This window comes from Gossypium hirsutum, chromosome A01 (genome assembly GCF_007990345.1).
Source record: "Gossypium hirsutum isolate 1008001.06 chromosome A01, Gossypium_hirsutum_v2.1, whole genome shotgun sequence".
In the NCBI taxonomy this organism is placed as follows: Eukaryota; Viridiplantae; Streptophyta; class Magnoliopsida; order Malvales; family Malvaceae; genus Gossypium; species Gossypium hirsutum.
In genome coordinates, this window is record NC_053424.1 from 16149566 (window position 1) to 16162273 (window position 12708).

The 12708-nt window shown below is 31.7% G+C and overlaps 1 long non-coding RNA gene across 5 annotated transcripts; it reads left to right on the forward strand.

Moving 5' to 3' along the window:
* The first annotated feature begins 1964 nt into the window (after positions 1–1964).
* LOC107917069 (uncharacterized) lies at positions 1965–10057 on the forward strand. 5 transcript variants are annotated; one of them, XR_005926402.1, is made up of 6 exons: positions 1965–2203; positions 3088–3222; positions 3324–3386; positions 3865–3920; positions 9588–9728; positions 9813–10057. It is a non-coding gene; the product is annotated as an uncharacterized lncRNA (long non-coding RNA). The 5 variants fall into 5 exon arrangements; XR_005926400.1 differs by having other exon boundaries at positions 1987–2203; positions 3839–3920; XR_001689681.2 differs by having other exon boundaries at positions 3324–3920.
* Positions 10058–12708: the final 2651 nt, after the last annotated feature.

A 12708-nucleotide genomic window follows, 5' to 3' on the forward strand; every position in this document is an offset into this window, starting at 1 on the left:
AAGCCGCAATTGATTAAACTTTAGCAGCGTTTTTCAAAAAGTACCACTAATACTCAATCTATTGCGGCGTTTTTGATTAAGCGCCGCTAAAAGATTAACCAGAACGAGGTCCTTTTACTTTGAGATTTAGTAGCATTAGCGGCGTTTGTCGAAAACGGTGTAATAGATTGAGTATTAGCGGCGCTTTTTGAAAAGCGCTGCTAAAGCTCAATAACTATTTTAAGGTTTAGGGATTAATATGGGTTTAAGGGTTGTGGTTTAGGATTGATGGTTTATGTTTTATGATTTAGGGTTTTAGAGATTGTAGTTAAGGGTTTAGGGTTTAGATTAATTAGTATTTTTTAATTTATATATTAAATAATCTCTTATATAGTTGTAAAAGAGATAATATTAATTTTAATATATTAAAAATATAACAAATTATTTATTGAAAAATAAATAAAAAAAGTAATAGATTGATATGGATAGGTAACTATCTATTTTAGATAGGACCAAATTATAACAAATTAAATAAGGTCTTATTTTTATTTTGATTTCGATTTTATTAAATTTGATCATATCTAAAACTGACTTTATAAACAATATAAATTAACTACACCATTCACTTAGTTATGGGAAAGTTAATTTCATTTTAGTTACTTAATTATGAAAAGTTACAATTTGATAACTTAAGTTACCAAGCTGTTAAAATCAATGTTATGATTTTCTCTAAACCCTAATGCACTAAACCCTTAAATCACTAAACCTTTAAACCCTTAAAACTCTAAACACTAGATCGTAACCCATAAATCCTAACCCATTAACCCTGACTCCTAACTCCTAACTCCTAACCCCTAAACCCTAAACCCATAAACTATAGGCTTTAAATCTCAAACCCTAAACTATAGGCCTTAAATCTCAAATCATAAACCTTAAAATCTTAAAAAGAAATTTTAATATAATATTAATGTGTATATAGATATTAATATAAAAGAAAAAAACAAAACACAAACAATGAAAGAGGGAAAAAAAAGTGAAATGGCAAAATGATGCATTTGGCAAATGGAAGGCTATTAATATATCGAAATATCAATCCAACATATATTTGAAGATTACATTTATGTTTATGAAAATTATTTTTTTCAAAATTAATAATTATCTCACTTAAATTATGGTTAGCAAAAAGTTGAACAATAGTTATGTTCTTTCTGACTATTAGTGGGTTTAGTGATTGGGGACTATTAAAGTATTATGGTTTTAGGGTTAGGAGTAATGATAAAAATGAGAAAAAATCAAATGATTTTAAGGTTTAAACAAGAAATAAGAATCTTGACGTTTATGGTTACGGATTTAGGGTGCATGGAATTAGGGGTTAAGGTTTAAAATTTATGTTTAAGGTTTAGGGTATTGGGTTCAGGATTTAGTTTATAAGGTTTAAGGTATTGGGTTTAGGGTTTAGTCTATAAGGTTTAGGGTATTGGGTATTAGGTTTAAGGTTTAGTCTATATGGTTTATGGTATTGGGGTTTAGTCTATTGGTTTTGGGCTTAATTATACTTATAAAAATTAGTATTTAAATTTAAACAAAACGGCGCTGTATTGGTTTTACATATGGGAAATTGAATAAAAATGCCGTCGTTTTAAGTGGCGCGGTTAGTGGAGCTTATTAGAAAACGCCACAAAAATATGATAAATTGAACGAAAATGGTGTTGTTCTACTTGGAGGGACAGTGGAGTTAGTGGCGCTAGGTCATAAACGCCACTAAAAGTATGAGAAATTGTATTGAAACGTCGTCGTTTTATTTGGCGGGGTAGTGGATTTAGTGGCGTTATCTTATAAATGCCACTAAAAATATGAGAAATCGAATGGAAACTACGTCATTTTATGTGGCGCGGTTTAGGAATTAGTGGCGCTATCTTAGAAACGCCGCAAAAAAATTGAATTACTGACGCTTCTTTATAAACGCCACAAATGTCATTTTGTTTATACCAAAACTGTGTCATTTTGGTTTCATTCGTTTTACCCCATTTCACTCCCCCGATACTTCTTGTTTTTTCTCTTAGCAAAATTTCCCCAATTCAGGCTATTCCCCCCAAATCCCTAAATTTTCCCTAAGTCTAAATCACAATCGATCCGCTGGTGAAGACGCTGACCCTACCACTGCTGCATCGCCCTCGACTAACCCCTCTGCTGCGCCGTCGGTCTCCGTTGTTGAAGTCAAACGGTAAATGTCTCTCCTTTTTTGACACTTTCTGTTATTTATTTTAATAGAAACCCAGGGAACACAGATTTCTATTGTTAACGCTTTCTGTTGTTAATGCTCAGCACTCAACCTTACTTCCACTTGTAAATTTTGTAATAGATAATGTTGGTTTAGTAGTTTAATCAATTTGGGCCCTTCGCGTTTATTGTTTTGAACTAATTTCATTGTGGCGGTAAGCTTTTATGAGGCTTCAATAACTGCGTGTTCTGTCACAATACTTGAGCAGAAGAGTAAACTAGTTCACATTGGAACAGGACATTATATCTTTCCATGTAATGTTGTATATGCATGTATCTTTATTAGATTGTAAAAGGTTGTTAATAATTTTCTGATATATAAGTTCCAAAAAAGGAGGGACCTAGCTGAATTTATTATTGCTACTTTAAGTTTCCTGCTATCTGCAACAGTATTTTCGAATGGAAGCTCACTCAAACTATAATATACATGCAAAATCTAAACCTGTACAAAACTTGAATACCGCCTATATGAAATTTGCAGTGTCAATAACTAGCAAAAAATTTGATTTTCCTTTTACAACTCGTTTTGTATTTACCTATTATCTGACGTCGGTGATAAATAATTTTATTTATAAAAATTTGGGTGAATTGCACTCGTGGTCACTCAAATATTAATAAGTTTAAACTTTGGTCAGAAAGTAATCCGGTGGTCTTCATTTGAGTTTTACTCCTAAAAAATCTACTTCATTTTCCTTTTGGTTTGAATCCTTGTTGTTTATCTAATTGTATATATAGTCTATCTAGCTTGATTTATTTGGATCTTTTTAACCCCACATTTTTGTTTAAACAAAACCTAATTTTTACATTTCTGTTTCCTTGGTGTTGTAGGTGATTCAAGGGCAGGCATAGAAAACCCATTGGAGTGGCTATTTTGTAGCAGTTAAGCATCAAATTATCAGGACCTGCATTTGCTGCTCTTTTCATACACTAAAGCAATACACATAAAGCATAGATAGCCAAAAGGTTAGTTAATCTTTTATTTTCTTTTTTTTTCATTTTTTAAATTACTATTCTTGTTTATCCTTAGATTATTTTTCAATTTCGTGCCTGTTCATTATTTGCAGGTGTAATTTAAATTGCCATCCAATTTAATCGACTCTACCATCGAATTTACAATTTTTTAAGGGGTATGTATATTTACAAAACTGTTTCTCTTGTCCCCATTGTAGCATAAATATTATCATCATATCCATGCATATATATTCCACCATGCTATTTATGGCACAGTAGGTCCATTCAACTCTTTTAAGTAGAAGAGATTTATCTTATATTAAATATTGAAAATTTTATCAGCAAATTACACACTAAAAAAATAAAGCTAGTTTTAAACTTTAAAATGATATTATTGAAAGAAAACGTTGAAATGTAAAAGGGAATGAACTTTAATGAATGTTGCCCAAAGCCAGCTCTTCAAAGCAGTTTCAAGCAATTCTGGTAAACATTACCATGAAATGCTTACCTTTTATCAATTTATGATGTCTTTACATTTAGTTTCGTGGTATCTGTCAAATCCCTTTGTGATCTCTTTATTCATTTGTGTTGGTAAAAAATTGAATGGCTAACACATTACACATTTTAGAATCATCATGGTTTGAGAATTTGCAGGCATACATTAGAACTTGGGCTAGAAGTCCAAACCCAATTTGTTATATCAAATAAAGGTAAAAAGTTGAACACTAATATGAGGATTACCACTTTTATTTATTTATTTATTATATTAACAACTCCTCGTTCTTGAATTTCATTTAGAAAATTGAAAGAAAAACTGCTGTTGAGATGTCTGGAAGGTTCTTAGTTCGTTGTTTAAGATATTTGGGAAACTAGTCTTTTTTGGTTTACTATGATTGTTTTTTTTTGAAGTAGTTATTGTTGATAATAATTTTGCTGCCGATCCAATGTGTGTTATTAACTTTAGAATTCCTTTGCTTTTAACATGTCTCTATTCGATTTCTGGGAAGAAACTAGAAAAAAGAATTTTATATCAATCAAGTGGCTTCTATTAGATTGAAGATTTTGTGAATGAGATTATGACATTTTATTCTCACTCTAACATAGTTAACATATACAACTTGCTTCGTAGGATAAATGGTAGTTAGGTACAACTTAGGTTTTTCTAGAAAAACTTGTATTCATTTAAACACAAAAAATATCAACTTTTCCATAAAATCAATATATTTTTTCATAAATTATTTTCCATAAATAGTTTACACAAAACAAATAGATATTAAGTTTATATATTCTATCAATTTGATCTTGATTTAACAAATTAAATCGTAATATTTATTTCTTCTGTCAATTTAGTCATAATTTAACAAATTTAGCTTATAACATTTATACGTTATGTTAACATTTTACACAAATTACATGAAAAATAAATATAATGCCAAAGTTAAATGTATTTAATTGTTACCTTTTGGAATTAACATGAATTAAATTTCTTTAACTTATTTAAAGATATAATAAAAATGTTTTTATTTGATATTTATTTTAATATAATACTTATTCTTACCTATAATCTTTAAAAATACTCTTTATTTTAAAAAAAATCACTAAAATTAGATAGTATACATAGGAAAGACCCCTTATATAAATTAAAACAATTTAATACACTTTTGTAACTATTTATATAATTAATAATTTAATAATCTAACCATTGAAATTTATATACATCATGCATGTTAAATTCCAAACATCCGAATTCTGAACTATTATTATTATTTTAAGCTTTAATTATTATTATTATTATTATTATTATTGTTTGTTGATTCGAGTATTAATTTTCATTTCATTAAAAAATTCAATATTTAATTTTTTTAAAATGAGTTCGATAATTATAATAAATTTTATTTAATTCAAAATTTTAAAAAATATCGATTACTTATCATTTAATGTAGAACATATTAAATCGATTTTATTTATTAAAACATTAAAATAATTTTTTTTTTGAAAATTAGATATTCAAATTATCATATGTATCTTTTATTCAAAATTATTCAAAATAATATAAAATGTTATATTAATAAAATTAAAATTAAAAATAAATAATTTTTAAAATCAATATTTACTTTTATCAAACAACATAATTATATGTTTTACTCATATTTATTAATTTACTAAACTATTTTCTAATATAAACTCATCATTTATAAAATTAACAATAAAAATTACTTAACCCACATAATACATAAATATATATCATAAATATATATATCATATCATAAGTTACATACCTTACATAGTACATAAATATATATCATATCATAACTTACATATCTTACATAACTGTATATCATAACATAACTTACATAACTTACAAAACTTACTTAACTTACATAATACATAAATATACACTTGAAAATCTCACTGCCTTAATTAGTTTACACCCATTAGATAATTTATACTGGATATATATTATCTATTTTATTAAATGCAATTTATTGTCAGCTTTAGAGTTCAAGAACAACGAAATGGATAGGAGTTGGATGAATTTGTCAAGGGTAAGCAACGACTACCGAAATAGAGTACAAACTTTTCTAAATTTTGCATTTCAAAATGCAAGCCAAGAGAATATGATTCTTTGCCCGTGTAAGAGGTGTGGCAACATCAACTGGCATTTTCGTAAAGTTGTCTACGAACATCTAATTGTTGATGGCTTTATTCGGGGGTATAAAAAATGGGTTTTCCATGGAGAGTGTACATCTAGTCGAACTTCTTCAACGATTAATTCGACTTATCCTGATACTAATTACCATCAGTATGTTAGACAAGATGACATGAAAGGTATGTTGCGGGATGCATTTAATATGCACAGTCATGGTGAGCAATTGTTTCTACCTGACTTTATTGCATCCGATGACTGTAATATTAGTGGAAATGTTTTTTGCAAAACGGGAACAAGTGCCCTTGATGAGGAGCCAAATGAAGAAGCGGCGAAGTTCTACAATTTACTTAATGAAATGAACGAAGAACTTTACGAGGGATCAAAATATTCGAAATTGTCCTTCTGCATTCGTCTATTTCACTTAAAATGTTTGGGAGGGTGGACCGGAAACTCTTTTACAATGCTGCTAGAGTTTCTGAGAGAGATGTTTCCATTTGCAAAAATCCCCCAGTCTTGTCAAGATATGAAGAGACTAATAAAATATTTGGGCCTTGGGTATGATAAAATTCATAGTTCGCCAAATGACTGCATGTTGTACTGGGGTGATCAGAAGAACCAACAGTCTTGTCATGTTTGTGGTAAGTCTCGTTGGATGAATGGGAATACAGAACATATGAATGTAAATGAAGGTGGGGCACAGTTAAGAAAGAAGCCAGTCAAGGTTTTGCGATATTTTCCCCTAATACCAAGACTTCAAAGGCTTTTCATGTCGTCAAGGTCAATCGATTCTATGAAGTGGCATAATGATCAACGAACCGATGATGGATTATTAAGGCATCCTGCTGATTCTTTAGCTTGGAAATCGTTTGACAGTAAATTTCCAAGCTTTGCAAGCGATCCTCGGAATGTGAGGCTTGGGCTAGTAGCTGACGGCTTTAATCCTTTTAAAATCATGAGTACTTCGTACAGTACTTGGCCTGTAGTGCTTGTTCCTTACAATTTGCCTCCATAGATTTGCATGAAGCAATCTTCATTTATTTTATCAATGATTATCCTTGAAGAGAAAGGTCCCGAAAATGATATTGACATCTATTTGCAACCACTTATTGAAGAGTTAAAATAGTTATGGTCGGGTGTTGAGACATATGATGTACTAAGAAAGGAGAACTTTAATTTACGTGTAGCTTTGTTGTGGAAAATTAATGATTTCCCGGTTTATGCTAATTTATCGGGTTAGAGTACTAAAGGATGTTATGCCTATCCTTGTTGTGTTGCGTAAACTTGTTCGAAGTGGTTGTATAATGGGAAGAAGTTCTCTTACATGGGCCATCGTCGGTGGTTAGATGGAAATCATAAATTTAGATTTCAGAGGATTCTATTTGACGATACTGAACAGTACAGAGGAGTTACTGAGCAGACCGTTGGATCTGAAATCTTATTTATGTTAAAAGATATCAACTTCAGTTATGGGAAGATGAATCAACCACCTAACACGCAAATAAAGAGAAGATCGAGCGATGAATCTGATGATGAATCTGACGAAGAGGATAATCCTAATGAGGCGGACTTGTGGAAAAAAAGGAGTATTTTTTTTGAGTTACCTTATTGAGAGCACAACATTTTACGTCACAATTTTGATGTCATGCATATTGAGAAGAATGTCTGTGAGAACATAATTGGGACAATTTTGAATGTCGATGGAAAATCAAAAGACAATCTTCAGAGTCGACTTGATTTAGTTGACATGAGAATTCGGTGTGATCTTCATCCTCAAGTACTTCCGAATGGGAAATATCGGTTGCCGCATTCTATTTTTTCAATGTCAAAGAAAGAGAAAGAAGTGTTCCGCATGGTGTTGAAGGATATAAAGGTCCCAGATGCATATGCGTCAAATATATCTCGATGTGTGAGTCTTAAAGATCGAAGATTATATTCATTAAAATCACATGATTACCACATCTTGATGCAAGATTTACTCCCAGTTGCTTTACGGTGCTGTATGTCAAAAAATGTGACGTCCTGTATAATTGAACTATCCAATATAATGAAAGCTATTTGTGGAAAATTTTTGGATGTTAAAGAACTTGAGAAAGTACAAGATCGAGCCGCTTTGACTTTATGCAATTTGGAGAAGATCTTTCCACCTTCCTTCTTCACTATTATGGTGCACTTGGTAATCCATCTCCCTCACAAAGCAATACTTGGTGGACCAGTTTTTTATCGATAGATGTATCTTATAGAAATGTGTTAATTTATTTGTCAAGTATTCATTCATTCGCCTCTATACATTTAGTTACAGTTTTTGATAAATATTGTATATCGTGTTTAGGTGCCTAAGCAAATTGAAGTCCTATTGTCGCAATAAGCGTTATCCAGAAGGATCAATTGCTGAAGGCTACTTGGCAGAGGAGTGCATTACCTTTTGTTCTAGATATTTAGAAGATGTTGAAACACGATTGAATAGACCAAGTAGAAATGCTGGGCTCAATGATTATAACTTGGCCGAAACTTATTTATTCCAAAGTTATGGAGAACCAATCGGAAAAGTTGAAATTGCAGAATTAGATGATATATTGTGGATACAAGCACATCGATATGTCCTTTTTCACCACGATTTAGTTGAACCGTTACGCAAGTAAGTTCTAAAATTTCCTCACATATTCGTCGTTTTGATTTGTTTATCTTCTAACCAATTAAACTTGTTTTTAACATAGTGAGTACAAACAAATTTTGAGATCTTGTGCACGCTCTCGAAGATTACAACATCGAGAGATTAATAAGTTATTCGCAGAATCTTTTCATGAATGGTTAAGCCAAACGGTATGTAACTGAAGTTAATAAGTTACATATAATCGTGAAATTTAGTTAATCAAATAAGAATGTTTTTACATAATACATTTATAATTACTCAATTTACTTTCGATTCAATAGGTTTGGAGTGGGAGGGACGTCAATGACGAAATTAAATGGCTTTCCCAAGGTTCGAATAGAGTAATAAAAAGATATAGTGCCTTCCTCATCAATGGATACAGATTTCATGCAAAATATCGTGAGAGACTGATGAGAACTCAAAAATGTGGAATTGTTGTTAATTCTTTAATTACAAGTTATGCTAGTGCTAAGGACAGTAATCTGGTTGAGGATAATGTGGAGTATTACGAACTTCTTACTGACATTATTGAGTTGGATTATTATGGCAGATGGAAAGTTGTCTTATTTTGGTGTGATTAGGCTGATGTTATTATTGCTCGCGGAATTAAAAAAGATCAATTTGGTTTTACAGTGGTTAATTTCTCTCGCTTGATTCATATTGGACAACAATTGATGGACGAGGCGTATGTATTTTCTTCTTAAGTGAAACAAGTTTTTTATTCAAAAGATCCAACTGATGAGGGTTGATATGTTGTACTCCGGAACACCCTTAGAGACTTGTTTGACATGGGTAATGGAAGTAGAGATGGCATCGTCGAAAGATCAGAAACATTACCTTTTCCAGAACAAAACTTAGATGAAAATATCCCTAGTACTAGTACACAACATCAATTGGTTCGACATGATGTGGATGAAGATATTTAAGAATAATGATGTAGTAAGATTTTACGATTTTTTAATTATATGTAATATTATAATTTTTATCTTAGTCATGTTATATAATTTAACTATTTTATATGTACTATTATTGTTGTAATTTGTTACTAAAACTTCAACTATTTTATGTGTATTGCAGGAAAAATGCGTAGAAGAAGATTTTGAGATTTAAGTATTTTCCAGAATACTCCAAATTCAGAAGAAGCAAATAGTGAACAGCAGACAGTTGTTGGATCTTCGAATGTGCCGGAGACACTTGACGAGCCTGCAGAATTTAAAAGTAATGTTAAGTTCATTTTACATGTGTTGACTTTTATTATTGATTTATTTTTCAATTTTAATATAATAATATACCGTTTTTCAGCTGAAAATGGTGGGAAGCGCAGAGGTCAATGACGTATGCTGCTTAAAGATTTATACGACTTAAATCCTGTCGAGCGTGTCAAAGTAAGTAGAAACAGTCATGGTCAGCCTGTTGGATCTGAAGCTCGACTTTTAGCAGGCTATTTAGGCATTATATCACGAAATGCCAATATGTTGCCCATCAACTATGAATCATGGCATCACATGCTTGATAGCAACAAAAATCAAGCTCTCGATAATATTAAGGTAACAAAACGTGAATGTAATTTATAATACTTTGGTTTAAGTTTCATTTATATTTACATTCTAAACTTGTGTCTTTTTAGGAGAGATTTGCTTTAGAGGTCTCCGATGACTATACCAAGAAAGCATTGGGTAAAAAATGGAGAGACCATAAAAGTAATTTGAAAAAACTATATTTTAAGAAAGACATAAGCCTCGAGGAAAAATTGAGAAATATCCCACTGGGAATGCTGAGGTACCATTGGAAAGATGCGGTTAGATTCTGGAATTCAAAGAAAGAAGAGGTATTACGTATTTCCAAACTCTTATATATAGTGTTTACTATATAAGTAATAATAATTTCATTATGTAGGACCGTGAGCGAGTTGGAACAAGCAGTAGGCAAAAAAAAATTTCACGCACACGGCAGGGTCGAGAAGTTTTGCTTCTGTAGCTGAGGTCGAGGTATTATGAATTTATTAATTCTTTCAAATGTTAATAAATTTTTACTATTAAATAATATTTTTACTACTATATTGCAGGAAGTCTCGTCTGGTCAAAAAGTTAGACGCCTTCAGCTTTTTGAGATTACACATAGGAAGAAAGATGGATCTCTTATGACATTCGAAGCTGGAGAAATTATGGTATATTTACTTAATAAAATTTGGTTTATTATAAGTATTTATAATGTTTAATTATAATGGTTTAATTCGTCAATAGTAGTTTTAAATAATGTTAAATTATGTTGCATTCCTTTTTATTATATATTTCGTTTCTAACTCTTTAATTGATTTTTTAGGAGAAACTAAAGGAGAAGAAGGCGGAGTATGAAGCGATTGCTTCGATTGATAGTTCTGTTAATCTTGAGAATATTGATAACAGAATTATCACTAAAGTTTTGGGTCCTGAAAGGTATGGTCGGGTTCGATTTCAAGGATCTGGTGTTACCCCGACCCAATATTTTGGATCCGGCTCCCAGCAATACATGCCTTCCGGGAGTCAAGCTCAAGCTGAAGTTTAGAGGTTAAGAGACCAGATAACTCAGATGCAAGCGAACACAATTGAGCAAATTGCCGAGGTTCAAAGAAAATATGAAGAATTCCAGCAATAACTTAGAGCAGAGGCAGCAGAGAGGGAGGCAGCGGCAGCAGCGAGGGAGGCAAGGCAACAGTGATGGCAACAAAGCAGAGCAGAAAGTACGATGAGCTCCAGCTACAGCTTCAGCAAATGATGCAGATGTTTCAGTAGTCGCAAAAGCCGCCATCATAAACATTAGTTTTCTCCTTGTAAAAATGTTTTTAACATTGTCACATTTAACATTATTGTAAGTATATTACTTGATTTATTAATTTACATCATAGATCTTTCGTTGAATTTGAAGTATCATTTAGATTTAATGTTTTTATTGTATTTTTTATGCTACATTTGTTGTTTTTGGTTGGATTTAATGTAGGAAGGGTTGGATATTGGTGAAAAATGTATATTTTAAATTTGCCAAAATTAGTAGCGTTTGTTAAAAAAGTGCAGCTAAAAGTCATGACTTTTAGCGGCGCTTTTTTAACAAATGCCGCTAAAAGCCATGACTTATAGCGGCACTTCACCATTAAACGCCGTTAAAAGCTACAACTTTTAGCGGTGCTTCTTCATAACACGCCGCTAAAAGCCATGACTTTTAGCGGCACTTTTCTTACAAACGCCGCTAAAAGTCTTGATCTTTTGTGGCATTTTTTTTCAGATAAACGCAATAAGATTTGGTGGCGTTTCCTATAGCGACGTTTTTTACGGCACTTGGAAAAACGCCGCTAATAGTTTTTGCGGCTCTTTAAAAAAATGCCGCTAAAATTTTGTTTTCTTGTAGTGTAAGACGCTAAGTTTTTCTTTTAAGGTTAGCAAATATTTTAAAAAAACTATTTTAAAAACTTTGACAATTTTACTAGGCCATTTTGGTGGCTAATGTAGCCTTCAAAATCCAGCTATAACGTTTAGCCCAAGTTAGGGAGGTTACATTTGGTGATATCAAAGCCTAAGTTTAAAACTCGTACTATGGATTTCTAATGAGTCTATATGCATGTCTTAAAAAAGGGGTATTTTGGGGAAAAAAACATGCCATAAAAGTTGGAAAAATGATTTTATTAAAAAAAATTAAATTCGAGACTCCGATGTCATTCCTAAATTTGTTACTGTTATTTATGAAACTATAAGATAAATCGTAGACTGTAACTAAAATTGTAGATAAACTTTAGACGAAATGACTTTTAACTAGTATCGTACCCCTGAACTGTAGATATACCCTAAACTTTAAACTTCCAAGAATTCATTATAAGCACCTGAGGTAGATATGGTAGAGGTAGGCGACGTAGAGCTGCTCCTGTTGAATTGCCTACCATTCAAGATGAAACCGTAATTCCTGAGGTGAATTATGTAGAGGATTCATCTGCCATCGGTGGCGAAGGTTATGATAATGGTGATGATGTAGTATCTGTAACACCCTGAATTTGGGCCTAGAAGTTTTAGGCCTTGAGCATGAGAGCAGTTGAAGGCAGCTTATAATATTCTGTTGTGCTTGAAAATTTCATAGTTGAAGGCTTGTTTTAGTGGTTAAGTGTGCTGAGAAGTGTTGGAGAAGTCCTGGGTTCAAACCTGGACTCTAGCAAAAATTTTGGTTTAAGGTGAAT